Below are 19,368 nucleotides of genomic sequence, written 5' to 3'. Positions count from 1 at the left end.
GTTTTTGACTTGACCTTTACCGCCAGAATTTAGTAATGTTCCAGAATGCTTATGGGCAATTGATGATAATGATGTGGGCATTCTCCAAATTGAACCTGTTAAAATTATTTTGAAACATGGAGTAAAATTGCCTCGCATCCCGCAATATAAGATCTAAGTTGAAGACGAACAGGCTTTGAAATGTGTAGTTTCTGATTTTGTACATCGTGGAGTAATTGAGGAGATTACGGGTAGCATATGTAACAGCCCCATTTTGCCAGTATACAAAAAAGGTGATAATGCGATTCCCTTTCGTTTTATAATTGATTTACGCGCTATTAACAAAATTGTGGCTCCTCAATTTCCTATTGTACCTGATGTTACAATAATATTAACCATGAATCCGGCTTCTGCCACTCACTTTAGCGTTGTTGATCTTAAAAACACGTTTTTCAGTATTCCTATACACAAGGATAGTAGGTATTTGTTTGCGTTTACCCTAGGTGGACACTCGTTTACATTCACTCATGCACCACAAGGGTACACTGAGAGTTCAAGTATTTATAGTAGGGCATTGAAAGAGCAAGTTTCATCGAGTTGCCTACTACTTGCACGTTATTACAGTACGTAGATGACCTCCTCTTGGCTGCTGATTCTGAGAGTGCCTGTAAAGAAGGCACCGTGTTGTTGCTTTGTCATTTAGCAAAACATGGCCACAAAGCTTCACTTAAGAAATTCCAATATTGTTGCCAGGAGGTCAAAGGAGGGAAGATGGTTGACACCTGAACGAATAAAGACCATTTCTGGTATGCCTGTCCCAAATACGCAAAAGGAAGTTAGAGCCTTGATAGGTATGGCTTCTTATTGTAGATTGTGGATCCCGAATTTTTTGTTAACGATTAAACCAATGTTGGCTTTGACAAAGAAGGGCATTTCTTTGCCATTGCCATGGACCTTGGAACACCAGACAGCATTCGATTTGCTCAAATCCGCGCTTTGTTCGGCGCCGGTTTTAGGAACTCCGAATTATGATAAGGCCTTTGTATTGTTTGTGCATGAACGTGATGGATGTGCTTTGGCTGTGTTAATGCAGGAACATGGAGGGAAGAATAGGCCGTGCGGCTACTATTCCTCCGCCCATGATCCTGTAGCATGCGCTTTGCCAAGATGTTTGTGCGCTGTTGCTGCTGCTGCTGCTGCATCTGTAAAACAGAGTGAGGGAATGGTCCTGGGTCATGCGTTAACCCTAATGGTACCTCACTCTGTAGATATTCTATTGAATAGAACTCAAACGCAACACCTCACTTCTGCACGATTGACAAGATATGAACTGATCTTGTTTGCTCCCCACATTCAAATTCAGAGGTGTTGCGTATTAAATCCGGCTGAACTTTTACCTGTCTCACAAAATATTGTCGATGATGACGATACGTCACACGATTGCCTTTATATGACAGAACAAGAGACTAAAGGCAGAATCGATTTGAAAGACACGCCTTTGAATGGCCCTCAAGGAGAGCTATTTTGTGATGGCCCTTGTTTTAAACTTCCAGATGGTACATCCACGGCTGCTTATGCTGTCACTACTTTAAGCACGGTTGTGGAAACTAAAAGAATTATGCATAACTCTGCGCAGGCCGCAGAAATTATAGCGTTAACTCGAGCTTGTGAGCTTTCTGAAGGGCGTACAGTGAATATATATACTGACAGTCAGTATGCCTTTGGGGTGGCCCACAATTTCGGTAGACTTTGGAAAGAACGAGGTTTCTTGACTTCGCACGGAACGAAAATCCAGCACGGCACTTTAATAGTGCGATTGCTTTCAGCACTTGCACTCCCTGTTCAGTTAGCTATCATAAAATGTTCAGCACATCAAAAAGTTACAGATGATGTAGGAAAAGGAATGCCTTCGCCGATCAGATAGCTAAACAGACTGCCACTGATTTCAGTTCAGAAATGTACGCTGTAAAAGAAGTTGTAAATGTTTGCACTTTGGGAGAAAGTATCGATGTTGTAAAAGATATTCAAGCAGATGCTACCATAGAGGAAACTAAGAGATGTATTGAGGGTGCAGGAAGATTGGATGATGACGGGTGTTGGGTAGACAATGTTGAAGGGAAATGGTTACTCCCTGACGCCTACATTACAATGATGGTTATTATTGCTCATGGTCCGACACGTGTGTGTGCGGAAACTAACATAAATGCTACACAGTGTATGGTCCAATGATAAGATTTTCAAAATTGCGGAGCGTTTTGTCCAGAACTGCATGGTTTGCTTGCAGCACAATGTAGGGAATGGTACCTCGACTCCTAGAGGAAGTTTCGCTCCACCTTCTGTCCCGTTTGAGGTTATTCACTTTGATTTTATTGAAATGGAACAGTGTAACAATCTTAAATATGTATTGGTTGTTATTTGCGACTTTAGTAAGTGGGTTGAGGCCTTCCTGGTTAAAGATGCAACGGCCATAACCACGGCAAATACTCTGTTGAAAGAGTTTTTTCCTAGGTTCGGGCTGCAGAGAGTCATCTGGTCTGATAATGGGCCACACTTTATTGCCACTGTAATCCTGCAAATTTGCAAAGGACTACAGATTGACAAGCAGTTCCATTCAGCTAGACATGCCCAGAGTGACGGATTAGTGGAAAGGCACAATGGCATTATAAAGAACAAACTTGCTAAGACGTGTGCTGGCACCAAGCTAAAAACGCCTTACCCATCGTGTTACTATCGATGAGAACGACCCCTCAAACTAAGACTGGGCTCTCTCCCTTTGAGGTGGTAATGGGGAGACCTGCTAATATTTGGGGTATGCCACAAAGTCGCTCATTGCGGCATATAGAAAATGTGCTTCTTTCAGACTACTGTAACCAGTTGACTAAAAATCTGTTTTCAATTTATCACCAGGTGCGAGAGGCATTACCTGTACACTACGAGGGCCCCGGTCACAGTCTACGACCGGGGGACTGGATCCTCACGAAGGTTTATGAGAGGTCATCTTGCCTTGCATCTCGGTGGAGGGGTCCCTACCAAGTCCTGCTAGTCACCCAGACTGCCATGCGGGTAGCAGGTCGTAAACACTGGATCCATGTGACACACACCAAACGGATCCCACAGCCGGTGCCATACGATACAGAAGACACAGAATCTCTTCCCACTGCTGTAACTCGCGTGCCTGAAACAGCAACAACCAACAAGGGAGAATCGGAGACTGCTTCAGAATCCTCAGGGCCGGACAAAACGGCCATCTTGTCTCCGCACTCCCCAACAGTGAAACTTCCAGATCAATCCTTTCTTGATCCCATTTACGTCCATTCACCACTTCCAGGAGGAAGTGACGACACTTTGTTCTCACCAGAAACTGCAAAATATAATTTGCGCCCAAGGAAATAAATGTACAGCATGGTCTGACTGTGCGACTGAAAAAAGATCATTTGAGGGCTTGTCTTTTTGGCCCGATTGTACGGAAAGATTCTGTTGGCTAAGGATTGTGGGAAAGACATTAAGAAGACGCGCGACTGGAGTCGCCAGAAAATGAACAATTGGTGTTTTTTCGATTGAAGACTACGATGCCTGCACCCGCTACCGCTCGTACTGAACTTTTAGATAAAAATGTGACTAGCAGAGACAATGATCAAGTATGTAAGGCGACCCCCAAAGTGTATTGTTGCCTTCTCGTACTAATTACTGGATTTGTAATGACTTTTGGGTTTGGGTATGGTATCTGGAAGAAGCATATCCGTTAGAGGACTTTTTACCTATTGAAATGCATCTGTGATTCCCACTCCTTCTGTGCAATTGCATACTTTGTCGCCTAGAGATTCTTTGCATAGACAGAATTATCAAAATAATACCCTTTTGTTAATAATGAACGCCACTCATGCAATCTTTAATAAGACCAATTGCTGGATCTGTACACATTTACTGCAACATGGGGAGAAGGGGCTAGGTTGGTATATTTTCCCTTTGCCTCTGACAACTGCCTGTTACGCCTCTCTTAGAGCACTATTTTTTGGTCGATGGAATGACAGCATCTCAGGGAACTTTGATGGTACAAATTTAAATAGTTTTAAAAAGAATGTTTTGATGCCCCTGGGATGCTCGCTTTTTGCAAATAGAAGAAAACCAAACGTTGCTTCTGTTAGGCCCTCTGATAGATTGTCTCGTCCTTTTCAGTCTTTAATCTCTTTCAAAATGGCTCCTATAGGCAATAAGGATGCCACGCCTCCATCTTATTCTGTTAATCACAGCCCCGATTCAGTATCCTTCTGCATACATAAGAATGGAACACGTCAATGGGTAATTTTAGAAAGTGCGCCAACGTTGTGAATTTGACTATTGAAAAGAGACCTCTGTACGTAGGCGAACCAGTCTATTTTGTTTGCGGTAATGTGGCATTTCCGTGGTTGCCCAGGGATTGGCAAGGAACCTGTTATTTAGGGATTCTATTACTTGGGGTATTTATTGCCAGTACTACAGAAATTTCAAAGACTCGTCCACGAGGAGGTGTAAAAGGGGAAACTCCGGCACAAACTTTAGGAGATATTATGAAATATTTTGTGCCATTTTTTGGGCAAATTACGAATTCAGAAGATATTAGGGGAGTAGCGAGAGTATTGGAGAGAACCATCAATCGGACCACTGACATACTCTATAATATGACGTTAGAGCAGAAAGCTTGGGTTTAACTCATGATACCCTCTCATACTATTTTACAGAAACCTGCCTATATCTTACTTTAGTAAAAAAAGATTTTCAAAAATGAGAGAGATAATTAAGAACAAAGGAATAATATATCCGAAATAATATCACAAAACACAGAATTTTGGTGAGTATAACTGAAAGGCAATATTATTATAGTTGCTTATAACATTCACCACCACTAATGTTTGTTTAAAAAAATGAGTTAATCTTGTCTTACATTTTGTATAATTTTCTTCTCCTAATTAGAATCTCTCCTGATGAACCACGTGTATTTCACGTGGGGAAACACGTGTTGAGAGAAAAGAATTATAAGGATGTATACTGAGAAGAAATGAGATGAAAGAATTATAAGGATGTGTACTGAGAGGAGATAATTATAAGGATGTGTATCATTGTATAAAGAAGGAAACCGCATGATCTCAATGCAAAAAATAAATACTACTGAAAAAGTTATTTTGTTGGTGTGATAATACTGTTAGTGCCAGAAGCGCACTCCATATAAGTGTTTTCAAAAATAATTATTGGTTTAAATATTGCAGCAGCCGCAATATACACTTAAGGGTGCAGCATCCAGGCAAGCAAAAAGTTAACTTTGTGCACATAGAAATTGCCAAAATAGGAAACAAAAGCCGCCAAGGACTGCAATTTGTTATACAAAAATGATTTGAAGGTTAGGTGGTCTTCTGTTGTTCTTAGTTCCCTCAGGATTGAGTTCCATAGATTGGCAATTAGACGTGAGAATATGGTTCCTCAGAATTTCCTTTTTTCAGAAGATTTTGTTTCGATTTGGAGGGCGTCGCTTGATTTTAGGTTTCTTCCTGGTTGATAGCAGTTGATCTTTGTTTGGGGGAATTTGGCTCCTTGTCCATGTCGTGATTTGTGGGCGATGCAGAAGGCTTTGAGGTTAATGCATTTGTTTACTGGAAGCCAGTATAGGCTTCACAGGTGCAGTGTGATGTGATCTCTTCTATTTAGTCTCAGGAGTATCCTTGCTGTAGTATCTTGGATTTGTTGGTGTTTTTTAGTGAGCCGTTCTGGCATTCCAAGGTAGAGGCTGTTGGCACAGTCTATTCTTGATACGACTAAGGAGATTATTGTGAGGGTTCTGTGTGGGAAGGAGAGGTAGGAAATGATCCCTCCTAATTACTCGCAGTAGCTTGAAACATTTCTTTGCTATAGGGGTCAATTGTGGTTCTAGTTAGAGTCTGTTGACCAAAAGTACTTCCAGATTGTTTATCGTGGCAGACGTCTCTGGTTGGGTTCCCATGCCTGGTGGCCAGTTCATTTGTGTGTCTGTTGCGTTAACCTCTATGGATGAGATCATTATTTCTGTTTTGGTCAGGTTTCGCTTGAGGTTGTTGTTTGTCATCCAGGGGCCATATTACAGAAACTTTGCTAATATGTTTTATATTTGCTATATTATGTTAATATAGTTTTCTAATATGTCCCAGTGTTTTAAAAAATGGGGCAAACTTTGCCCTAGTTCTAATACCGTGCAACTTTGAACTTTCACCGGTGCAAAGTTTCTGTAATCTGGCCCCAGGTGTTCATTCCAGTGAGGCATTTGTTGAGGGTGTTGTTAGGGTCTTGGGTAGAGACTATTTTGACCATGGGCTGGTTATCCTCTGAGTAGTTGTAGGTGGTCAGTCTGTAGTTTTGAATGATTTTCATTAAGGGGGACATGCAAATGTTGAACAGGAGTTGGATGGAGCCTTGTTTTACGCCACAGGAGATGTGTTTGTTGTTAGAAGTAAACAGCAGTAGGTACAGTAGGTAAGATCTTTCAGTTTGGTTGGTAAGGAAAGATTTTAGTCACTGTAAAGCAGAGTCTTTTACACCACATTCAGAACTACCGGAGACAGTGTTGGGCACAGTATGAGTGTTCTCAGATATATCTTTTTTCCTTCACTTGATAAGAGGAGAGCTATAGTCAACATTTTGTTTATCATCATCCACTTCAGATTCATCACTACCACCATTGCCCTCATCAGATTCGTAGGGCAAAAGGGTGGGGAGATGCAGTGGCTGTGTCAAACTGAGAATCATTTTCACGACTTCCATGGGAGACTGGCCATATCCCGATTCCCCTGGGCCTACTGCTGAGAGCATCAATACCAAACCCTCCTAATGATGTATTGAACCCAGTCATGCAAGTGTACGTTCATTCGAGGTACATGCTCAAAGGTCTTTCTTTCACTCTAAGGGGCTGATTTTCCCATGAGATGTAACGTGATTGCAAGGCGTAAAAGCCTTCAGTAATTCCTCAACGCCTTGCAATCATGGCATTGCTCATTTTCACTTATTTGTATAGTGAGAGGAGGGGCGGAACGCAACTTGCATCTCCGTCACTCCCTTCCTTGCCACCATACAACTGCTCCAGCATATGCACTGGAATGGATTTTCATGCCAGCACAAAAGCTGGAGTTTTCTATGGGGTACACCTGCTTTATGCACAATGCATAAAGCAGGTGGACCCCAGAGGGATCCATTGTACATGCTCCCTGCGATGCATGCATGCATGGCAGGGAGCATCTGCTATTACAATTAAAACCTCCCCTTGCATTTCAGGAAGGGTTTAATTTCAAATAGGAACACTGCATGGTAAGCAGTGTTTCCATTTGAAATGAAACCCTACGGACGTGCGAGCATGTCAGGGAGGGTTTAATTTCATTTGTGAGTGCTGTTTACCATGCGAGCAAGCCAAGCAGCGCTCACTAACAAACGTAAATGCTGCCTGGCATCGTTTGCTCACTTTGCACTGCGAAGTGCAAATGTGAAGGGTAAAAGGCAATGTACATGAATATACACTGCTTTTTGTCATTTACATGTGCACCTCACAGTGCAAATGAGGAAAATCTGGCAATGGCTCCCCACCGACAAATTACAATTTTATCCCGCATGAGCGTCAGGTTTGATAATATATTTGACAGGGCATGACAGAACTAACTAATGCAATTGATCATTAGAGCAGACACTTCCTGTTTGTGGTGGTAGGAATTGTTTGTGGTGGTAGGAATGTGCACCCATCATTAGTGGTTTAAGTTTTTCGTATAAAGGGACCTCTGTTATTCTCTTTAAAAGTAAAACTTGGCTGTAGCTGATAAAATGACCTATTTGTATTGGTTGGGAGCTTAAAATGCCTTATCGTTCTTTTGTAGACTCCATTTTGGAGGTGGAACCCTGACTGGAATAAGGTGGTGGGGTGAAGGCTTGTGGACCCAGTTTTCTAAAACTATAGTCAAATGACAGTTTGTCGATGTAAATATGACTGCTGGTTTATATAGATTATGGCAAACCATTTTTGGGACATGTATGGTCAATTTTGTTATGTTGTTTTGACATATGTCCATGTATGTATTATTCCTTGTATGTTTATGTTTGTATTGATTTTGAAATCTATGCAGATTATTTGTAATTATGGGCATGATTCCATGTTTTGGCAGTAGTGGTACAATGTATCATATTTTAGTGTCCCTCAGGGCTCCATCCTCTCACTGATATTTTTTAACCTATGCATGGAGCCTATGGGTGTGCTCCTCAAAGATGCCCATATTGACATCTAACATCGACTAATATGCGGTTGATACACAGTTGTATATGAGAGTATAAAGCCATCAGTTGTCTTTGCGATTACCTAGCCATCACCCAGTACTGGGTGTCAAATTACTGCCTCAAACTGAACCCCTCCAAGACTGAATTCATCTTCAAGGGCCGCCCCCACTAAATAAATACTTTATAATAATTTTGTATTTATATAGTGCTACGAAAACTCAAGCATCTGAGTGCTGCTTATTATTTCCCATAGTGTGTGGTGCTCATTCATCAACCTCGGAAAGATGAAAGGCTGAGTTTGGCCCTGCCAGGATTCAGACCTGCATCAGCAGGCTCTGCAGGGATGTGAAAGCAAGCGCTCTACTTGCTGTGCTATCTGACCGGCTGGTCCATCAATGGCTCAATGACATGCATCGAAAAGGTTTTGATCTGCAACTCTTGTATTCAGCAAAACCCTTAGGCTGCACCATACACATCGGTCTGTCCTTCCAGAAACAAATATCCAGTAAGGCCCAATCGGCCTCGCTTCAAATCTATACCCTTTGCAAAATCAAATCCTTCTTCCTGCCCCAGGACATCTGTGCTATAGGGCAGTCCTTTGTGGTCTTGCACTTCGATGGGGGAAATTCCCTCCTGATGTGGCTGCCAGCCACCCACTTGGCTCCCCTAAAAGTAGTCCAACATGCTGCAGCACATCTTATTATGGGTGTGTGGAAATAATCACCCCATCCTACAGCAATGACATTGGCTTCCTCTCCAGGCAGGGATACTGTTCAAGATTGCATGCATCATCTACAAAGCAGTCACAAGTAGTACATCAGCGTAGCTGGTGGCTAAGCGGCACATATCTGTTGGCACATGCTTATCGCTAAGCATATAGACCAACTGGCTCAAATCAAATCTGCTGATCTTGCAACTTTCAAGCTCAAAAGGTACCCTGTTACAGCTCCTACATCTATTCCTACTCATTATCATTAACAATCCAGTACAGAGCGCATACTTGACAGAATATTAGAAAAACTGCTATTTATCTTAAAAATGGCATCTGCTATCACCATCCCTCCCCCACAAAAGCCACCACAATCACCAGCTGGAGGATCTACACAACAAAAAACGTGCAGTCCTTCAAAAGACACAGAAGAAGACCAAGAAGATGAGATGGAGGAAGTGCCTACCTCTAGCATCCAGAGAGAATCATGGGTGTGGCAGGTCTTTCCCACTGTTGGGAATGTACCAAAGGCTAAAGCTTCCAAAGTTAAACGCACTGAGTTGCACTCAGTCGCAGACTACCTAGACAGTACTCCTACCGGACCACCTCCATGAGCTGTCACACACAGTCCAACCACCGCATTGCACTCAGAAAGGTTGTTCCTTTCTAAAGAAATGGTAGGCTACCTTCCTCAACTCATCTTCCTCAATCAATACTGTAACCACACAGCCTACATCAATGGGATGCAAAATACCATCAGCTACCTTGCAAGTGATAAAACAGGCTGCTGAGCCATATCTTTCCAAGACAACATTACTCTGTATACACTGGAACACACCAACTTGCAGGAGGGAGCAATTTTTAAATTCTTTTAAAGCTGTAATCAAGGAGCAAAAGAAACACTGCACCCTGCCTTAGATGTTACACATGCGCAACATCTTCACCTGTCCACCTGCCCCTCCATATTTCTGGTTGGTGCCTCTTCTCTCATGTACCTCCCACCATACTTTCTAAACCGTCATACTTTCAGAACCGTCCTTTCACAGATTTAGACACAACACCAAAACTTGGCTTCTATCCAAAGAAACTGCCTAGCCCTACCGCACTAGCATGCACCAAGACTGTAAATTTGTAAATATGTAATCGATTTGTACATTTCTGCTGCATTATTCTTGTTGTATTCATTATTCTTGTTGTATTCATCGCAAGCGCCAGGATGCCCTAGGGCCAGGCGGCGCTATACAAATAATAAACTAAACTAAACTAAACTAAACTAAACTAATCTCTCGTGAATAAAAAAACAAACAATTCAAAAAAGGATCCTTTAGTACCTACTATCCAGCGTGTCCAGAGTTCATTTACTCTATAAATTTATGTCTTGGTTATTTGTGAAGCACCTACACCCACCAATGTGTACCTCACCACATGACCAAAAATGGGTGGGGGAGGGGTCAGTAAACAAAACACCAATATGATATGATAAGTCATTTATAACGCACTTGCACACAGTTGTTTCTAGGTGCAACAAGACAAGGAAGGATAAAACAAAGGGAAACAAAACAAATGATCTTACTAGGCCTTGTTTCATTCATATTGTGCAATAAGCAACCTCCAGTAAATGCAAATAGGCATGACACCATAGGCCTGCAGATACAGTCCATAGTGCGTGGTGGGCCAAAAGACAGTGCATGGAGCTACTGGTTATAAGGGAAAGTGGTCCCCATAAGGTTTACGGGGTGGCCAGGTAACCAGTTAGTGCAGCAGAATGAGAACATCAGCAGGGGAGAGAGAGAGAGAGAGAGAGAGAGAGAGAGAGAGAGAGAGAGAAGAGAGAGAGAGACAGAGAGAGACAGAGAGAGAAAGCAGAAGCATAAAGGAAAGTCTTCAATTACTCCCAAGCCCTGAGGTGTTCCTGCTCAAGTTTGAGGGAGACAGAGAAGCTGTTCCAGATGGACTCACCAGCCAAGGAGAGAAATCAAACCCTCCCCTCTCATTCTTTCATGTCCTGGGTGTTAGTCTTAGAAGTGCATGATGGTGGCACGAGTTGTGGTTGCTTAGTTTACCATAACTGGTGAATTTCTACGGTTTTCTGGTTTCACTTGTAACCATAACTCCTCTTAAACAACGTTTTTTCATTGAATTTAATAGTTTTCTATTGTGCAATTCATGGGTTTTTACCAGTGCATGCTAATTTCCTACAACTTACTAATATCATACTTACCCCAATATACCAACATTTTTGACCAATTTACAAAGTTTACCTTAAAACACTGCCATTTCCCAACTTTCAACATATTTTATAACACCTTTATACCCTTTTTGCAAATTTTTCCACCGGTTTTGCATTTGTCGACATTGGTGAATGTCTGACGTCATTGCAGACTTTCTGACCAGCGTCACGTGACCCTATGCGGGCGCACAGCATGATGACATGTCTGTGATCACGTCTGCACTTCGAGATCGGGTCCGTGATTTGCAGACAGTCCAGGACTGCATTTTCTGCTGATCTAGGAACGTTCAAGTTCAAAATTTACCCTGGTACAGCTCCTACACCTATTCCTACTCATTATCCATTAACAATCTACTACAGAGCACATATTTGAAAGAATATTAGCAAAACTGCTATTTATCTTAAAAATTGAATCAGCTATTGCCATCCCTCCTCCCCAAGAGCCACAACCACCACCAGCCGGAGGACCTACACAACAAAAAGCGCAGCACTTCAAAAGACAATGAAGAGGACCAAGAAGATGAGGTAGAGGAAGTGCCTACCTCTAGCACCCAGAGCGAATTATGGGTGTGGCAGTTCTTTACCACTGTTGGGAATGTACCAAAGGCTACTGCTACTAAACTAAAATGCACTGAGTACTCAGTCACAGACTACCTGGACAGTACTCCTATGGGACCACCTCCATGAGCCATCACACACAGTCCAATCACTGCAATACATTCAGAAAGATTGTTCCTTTCTTAAGAAATGGTAGGCTCTCTTCCTCCACCTCATCTTCCTCAACCAATACTGTAACCACACAGCCTACTTCAATGGGACACAAAATACCATCACCTACCTTGCAAGCGTTAAAAGAGGCTGCTGATCGATATCTTTTCAAGACAAAAGTACTTTGTACATACTGCAACACACCACTCAGCAAGGGGGAGCAATTTCAAAGAGTTTTTGTAACTGTAATGAAAGAGCATAAGAAACGTTGCTCCCTACCTTAGATGTTACAAACGTGCAACATCTTCCCCTATCCACCTGCCCCTCCATATTTGTGGCCGGTGCCTCTTCTCTCATTTCCCTCCCATACTGTCTAACCTCTCCTGCAAAAAAAAAAAAACAAACAAAAAAACACAAAAAATGTTCATTTAGGAACCACCTGTCACAGTTAAAATATAGAACTAAAAAAAGAATCTGATAGACTCCATCTATTTCTCAATAAAGTAGATAGACTCCATAAAATTCTATCACCCTAACTTCAAAAGAACTTGTGTCACTGATGCTAACATCACTGTACGTTCAAAATGAGCTCCACCTATTTCAATGATGTTATTGGCAGTATAGCCAAATGTACCCTGTCATCATGAACGTCATATGGTTATCTAATGCAAAACGAGGAACTTAAACACACACATACACAACAAACACAACATCTTTATTTCTTTTTTACAAAAACTATGGAAACATTTTATTTTAAAGAAAATGACAATAGTCGGGAATGTAACAAGTACTTTTCATTTCGACACAGTGATAAAAACATTCCATTAAGTCCACGAAAAGTTGGTTAACTTTTTCAAACACAGTTCATAGCTACCAAACTTTGCATCATTCTTATTTTCAGTGAAACTGTCAACGGTGATCTTCTAATGCCAATTCCGATCATCCATCCATTAATGCAAGTGTTTGCGTTCTTCACCAAAAATGACCTTCCATGACCGATGAGTAATGTACGCACAGGGTGCTCCATTACAGAGGAGAAATTATTGTTTTACAATTGAAATAAAAGCAACACTTTCACATCCACATGTTTCTACAACCTATACACTCCCATGTTGCTGTTACTGTAATCGCGAAAGGACAGATTGTTGTCTGGCGATCATCCAAGATGATTGTTATTACATATCCGTTGTTCATAATTATGGTCCAAATACTGTTGAAAAAGTGGTCGGCCGGTACACTGTACCCATGTCATTCACACATCAGGATTACATAACTTTATAAAAATGGAGAATGCAAAAAAATATTTCAGGAACCACATTATGGTTCAGCATTCACAGTAGATTCTTATTTTAGCTATAAATTTAAATCACAATTCACACAAACAAAGTCTATTCTTTGCGTCAAATTAAACATTCATCCGTCAGGACATTCATCATATGGCACACAGTACACTTTCAATCCACACTTCAATACATATTATTTCAAATCGTGCTTTCATTGCGTTTTGCAAACACATTCTTCTGATGTAGCGGAGGACCAACCACTTCTAAACACAGAAATCGAAAACTTTACTTTCCATGAACAGCTTTCAATATTGTGAATCTTATCATTTCTTGATGCATTTGCGACACATTTAGTCCTTCAAATTCTTAGTGCAGTGGATTCAAGGACACATATCAACGACACCCTTCATGTTGGGTTCACAGCATGCCCGGGTCGGTTTCGTTTTTAGAAACACATGCCACAAAAATGAACAATATTACTGGCAATCAGTGTGCTTAAAAACAACAACATATTTCAAGTATACCACATAGCACAATAGTTATTTCCATTTTACCGCTATCAACGAGCCTGTTCCCAATACATTTATGTTTTTTTTTCAAAGGTAACTGCAGGCGCGGTCCAAACAGGCACAGATTTCCCTACATGTCAATAATAATCTGCCCCCTGCTCTCTGCTATGAGATACATTTCTGCAGCAGAGGCTTGCATCGACAAAATCAAAGGTATTGTGAAGAGAAGTTGTTTGTCAAAAACACCTGCAGGTAGTGTGTTCCCATGCCACAGACAGCCATGTGGATCATTCAAGGGTATTGAATGCCATCCTTAAACCAACCACAAAGGCATCACACTTTGTCCGGCATAATTGCTGGAACCTGAAGGAATAATAGTAACATAAAGACAAATACAGTGATCCCGTAAAAGTGTATACACACAAACAGTGGAGTGCAGGCTTGCTAGCTTCTGTGTACATCTATTCTTGCAATCATATCCATTTCTGCATTCATGCACTTGCCCCTCGTTGCCCTCCACAATAAGATGTAAATGTGCAAAGGCCACAGACACATGTTCATAGTGCACATTGGCAATACAAATTCCTTAACCCTTTATTTTAATGTTGACTAACACAGTGGCACATAAACATTTTGTGTATTGCAATCTGCAGCCATTTATCATTGTACCTACTTTCCACCATGTCCTGACTTCATTAACTTTATTCATTTATGTCTTGGTTATCATTGAAGCACCCACATCTAACAAAAAATGTGCCCATCACCACAAGACTAAAAAGGGTTTGGGGCCAGGGAACAAAACAACAACAATATGATATGATAAGTTGTTTATAACACGCCTTTACACAGTTGTTTCTAGACGCAACAAAACAAGGAAGGATAAAACAAAGGGAAACTAAACAAATGATCTTACTAGGCCTTGTGTCATTCATATTGTGCAAGTGCAAGGGGAACGAAAGAAGTGCCAGGGTGATGGAAGGGGAGAGTGCAATAAGCAACCTCCAGTATGTGAGGCCGGGTGGCCAGTTCTAACTAAGTGCAAATAGGCATGTCACCATAGGCTTGCAGATACAGTCCATAGTGCGTGGTGGGCCCAGAGATTTGCATGGAGCTACTGGTCATAAGGGAACCTGGTCCCCATAAGGTATACAGGTGGACAGGTAACCAGTTAGTGCAGCAGAACGCGAACATCAGCAGGGGAGAGAGAGAAAGAAAGCAGAATCATAAAGGAAAATCTTCAATTACCCCCAGACCCTGAGGTGATCCTGGTCAAGATTTAGAGAGGCAGGGAAGCTTTTCCAGAGGAACTCAACAGCCGAGGAGAGAAATCAAACCCCCCCGCCCCACTGTCTGCTTAGAGAAGCGTCTAACCCTCAGAGGGTTGAGGTGGATAAGCAAAGGGAGCAACAAGAAACATACTTAGGAAGATAAAGGTACATGTAATATGGTTCCTGGCCCCAGAAATCCTTGTGAATAAGGCAGAGAGTGTTGAACCTGATCCTTGCAGCTACCAATTGGAGACATGGTAGAGATTTCAGGACTGGACATATATCATCCCTTGGCTTAAGGCCAAGGAAAGGTCTTGCAGTCCTGTTCTGGATATGTTTCAGGGGTCGAAGAGTAGAGGCTGGATGATTTAGAAAGAAACTTACAATAGTCCACCTAGAGATAGCTAGAGCTCTTGATACAGTGGTCTTCTGGGGGGGGGGAAATGACAAAAGCAAGAATAACTCTCAGTAGGTGCAGCTGGTAGTGGCACTTAATAAAAACATCCGTAATGTGAGGACAGAAGGAGGGGGTGGAGTCAAAGATGAAACCAAGGTTATTTTCCTCACCATAAGGCACAGGCATAGGACTCAAGGTGCTGTGGGATGTATTGACCCACCCCGCTATGCTATGCGGCATCACCCTGCCAGTTGTGGGGAAAGAAACAGCAACAATGGTGGCAAAACCATTGTGTGTGCCAAAAACCTACAAAAACCATGTGCATCAACACACAAAAAGAGAGATGCACAACCTGCAACCCATGGTGCATGTGCAGTGGAATGGAGCACACCCTGCAGAAATGTGCCAGTGGGTTCCATAACCAGCAAAGAGAGTGCAGAGAGAAAAGCAGCACTTTGCAAGGGAAACCCAAAAATGTGTCTACAATTGTCATTCGCTTTGTTGTTGAAAACTCCAAAATACCTATAACACAACACATTTCAACATTCACAATCTTTGCCTGGTGCTAAATCCATGTATCAAATGAAACATTGTGGAACATACAAAGTCTGGAAACTGACAGCCTCTATGCCAAAGTCTGGGAGCAGTACCCGGGGCGACCTGAATGACAGCTGTCAGAAGAGTACTAAGGCAGCTTTAAAATGACCTAAAACTCAAAAGTATGCTGAATTAACAAACATAAACAGGATTGTTGCCAGAAAGGAATACAGATTTTAGTTGTTTTTGATTCCACAGATTTTAAGGCCAAGGAAGAAATGTATTTGTATGTGATGCAACAAAGGTGGGTTTTGTTAAGTTTAGCTTGGCCGAAGTTAACAAAAAAACTGAGAAAGCAGGTTTCTTCCCAGAAGGAGGGCCTTCCCCTCAGCAGAAACTCATAGGGAGGTGTGAATTGCAGGGTAGGACAGAATATGGTGTAAAGAGAGCAAAGGAACAATGACCAAGCTGCAGCACAGGAAATTGGAAGTGTGAAGCGGTTCGTAAATGGCCACTGAAAGGAACAAACGAGGAGGAGCATACTCCTGGAATGCAGGGAGACAAAAAGAGGCAGAGCCAAGTGACCATCTGTTGCTGAACATGAACAAAGAACACTTTTTAAAAGATTTATAACTTGCTATTCAAAATGGTGAAAAATGACAGAGTTGTTCATTTAATTTCTGGCTGCACGTGTGAAGAGGCGGCAGAACTGTGTGACATGTTCTGGACAGGAATGGCAAGATATGTCATTTTACGCCAAATGTATTACTGTTAGTATTGTCAAAATCTACACGCATATCCCTATATTAAACACGGACACTTGTGGAAATTTGCAGAAAAATGGGAAAGTGTGTTCATAGTGAAAAGGGCAAAATTCTGTAGAAAGCAGAGACAAGATCCCACAGCTACGGGGTTTTGAGGAACAGCTGCTATGCAAAATATGCAATCTGTGTATGTGATTTTTATAGAGGTTGCACATGTGTAAAATTATGTGTTCCAGTGGCTAGGGGTGGATTCTCAGCATCAGAAAATTATACCATAAAGATGACACTCTGTTTCTCTCCTCCTATCAAGGCAGAGAATAGACTCTGACCCAATCACCTTTCACAGGGGCAAGCTTAGCTAAACCGGCCCATACACCCCTTTGTGATGTCATTTTTAAGGCATAAATAGAGACCGCTGAGAGCACATAGGAACACTCTGATCCAGCCACTTTCCTGATTCCGGCGAAGCACTCTGATCCAGCTTCCTACATCTAGCTTTAAATATTCTTCTAGATCCAGATGCCAAATCTCTTGCCAGCAATAGAGACTATTGATTTCCAGCAATGCCCCAATCCTCAAATGTATTCTCCCCACTCATTAAAGCGATGTGTGGTGTGAGAAGGCCATTTTGAACCCGTATCCAGAAATTCTCTGGCTTGCCACCACTAGGCTTGCCTGAGGAACTCGGCATCCAGCTGATCCAAATACCCACAGACCAGGAGAGCAGATCCTGTGCCAATCCGGCGACCGGCCTAGAGGATCCAGTCCTGTGCCTGATGTGCTGTTTTTCCTAGCCCAGACCCAATCCTGACCAGAGATGACGGTCCCATTTAAAAACGTATCCAGTGAGTATAAATAGGAAGAACTGTGTCCCATATGTCCTTTGCATAGTCTTGTCCCTATCCAACCCATCCTATCTTTTATCTAGAACCAGTATTCTTAGAACTATCTTTATGCGGACCCTTCTCTCATATGTGTTCCTAAACCCTAACTTCCTATTGATGGATTAAGAAAGTAATTCCCAAACCAAACAGAAAGCAGAGTACCACACCTGAACTGTTATGAGCGGCTGTGAATGACCTTCCTGTGTGGCATCCTACTTTTTGGTAGTCTTTAATATAGCATAAGGAAACCTATCTGTCAATTCAAAGTGCATTCCTGTTTTCCATTCTCACGCCTATCTCGAAAAAACAACCTTTACTAAAACCTAAAATGTCAACTCCTATTTGTAGCCAACATCCATAGCTATCCACAGAACCCAAACTATGCAAACTCAGTGCGATTCTCCCGTTATCGCGAATATCACGCAATGAAAAGTTTGCCACAAATTTAAATATTTGAAATATTTTACACGTGTAAAATATCTCTAACCTGCTTCCAACTTGAAATTTAAGATTTCAAATGTTTTTTTTTTTGGGACTAAATCATTGCTTGTGTTTGTGTGCAACTATTCAAAGCTGCTCCCATAAGAATTTAGAGCAATATAAGTGTTTTTGATCACATTTGGTGTTTTTGCCCAGTCAATTCTAAAAACAATTTTAAAAGCCATTCTGACAGCTGGACAGTCAATTCCGTTTTTCTCTTGTGTTTGCTGGGGGAAAGTGGGATTGATATTCTGTTTGATTGGTGCAATTCCTGAATACCTGCTCTCTCTTCCTATCTCCTTACATTGCCTACTGGGGGGTTGAGGGGTGTTGTAGGGGGAAATGCTAACCACAGTGCTATCTGATCTGAACCAACACAAAAATATTATTTTCCGTGCTGCATACATTATTCAGTGTTCTGTCACCCCATTGGTGATTGTTGTTTATCTATTAAAACATATTGTGATAAAAGTTTCCATTCATAAATAAATATTTACCTTTGCAAACCAGCCTGATTCCTGGTTCAGTGTGACCGGGGGGGGGGTTCCAGGAGAAGGGTGCGATATGAATGGTATATCGTTCAGAATATTGAACGTTTAGACAAAAATAAATAAGGATTTCAGTTGTGCACTACATGCAGAGCTTTGACTTGGTAGTGTGCCAGATTGAAATCACTTACAGCTTAAGGGCTCGTCGCGAGATCCTAAATTAGACATACCACTTGTGACAGTCTAACACAGCGTGCTAGCTGATGGGGTACATACACCTTGTTGGGTTACCATACTGTGCTACACTGTAAAAACACCCTTCAATAGAAATACTCAAAGGAGTTGGGCCTGTTTGCAAAAGTAAAGTAACCCTGAGATAAGCCAGAAGGAAATTTATATTTCCGGAATGGCGACCCCAGTGGAAATCAATATTGCAAGGGAACACCTACTGCACAAATTGTTTGTCAGGGGTGAATGGGTAGAACAGGATGAACAGGTATGGCTGCATGGAATAAAACAAGAAGTCACTGAAACCAACCGTAAAATGTGGCAGGACAAGGGGCCATTACATCAAGCACTCAGTGAGCTGTACATGACCCCTAAAATAAAAGAGGAGCAATGCAAAATTGCCAAAATAGCGGCCTACCTGTACCTCCACATAGGAGTCATACAGGAAAAGTATGCAGACCATGTAGACTTCACAGAGAGGCAAGGGGAGGCAATGCAGAAAATCCAGACTAATCTGGACTCTGCAGAGCAAAGTCTCCAGAGTAGCCAAGAAGCGGAAACAGAGGCTAGGCAATATGCCACCAAACTGCAAGAAGAACTGATGCTCTTACTGCAAAAGAATGCAGGGCAAGATGCCCAGGTACTGAA

This window comes from Ambystoma mexicanum, chromosome 11, assembly GCF_040938575.1.
Source record: "Ambystoma mexicanum isolate Mex_15411 chromosome 11, UKY_AmexF1_1, whole genome shotgun sequence".
Classification (NCBI taxonomy): Eukaryota; Metazoa; Chordata; class Amphibia; order Caudata; family Ambystomatidae; genus Ambystoma; species Ambystoma mexicanum.
This window is presented reverse-complemented; position numbering follows the sequence as displayed.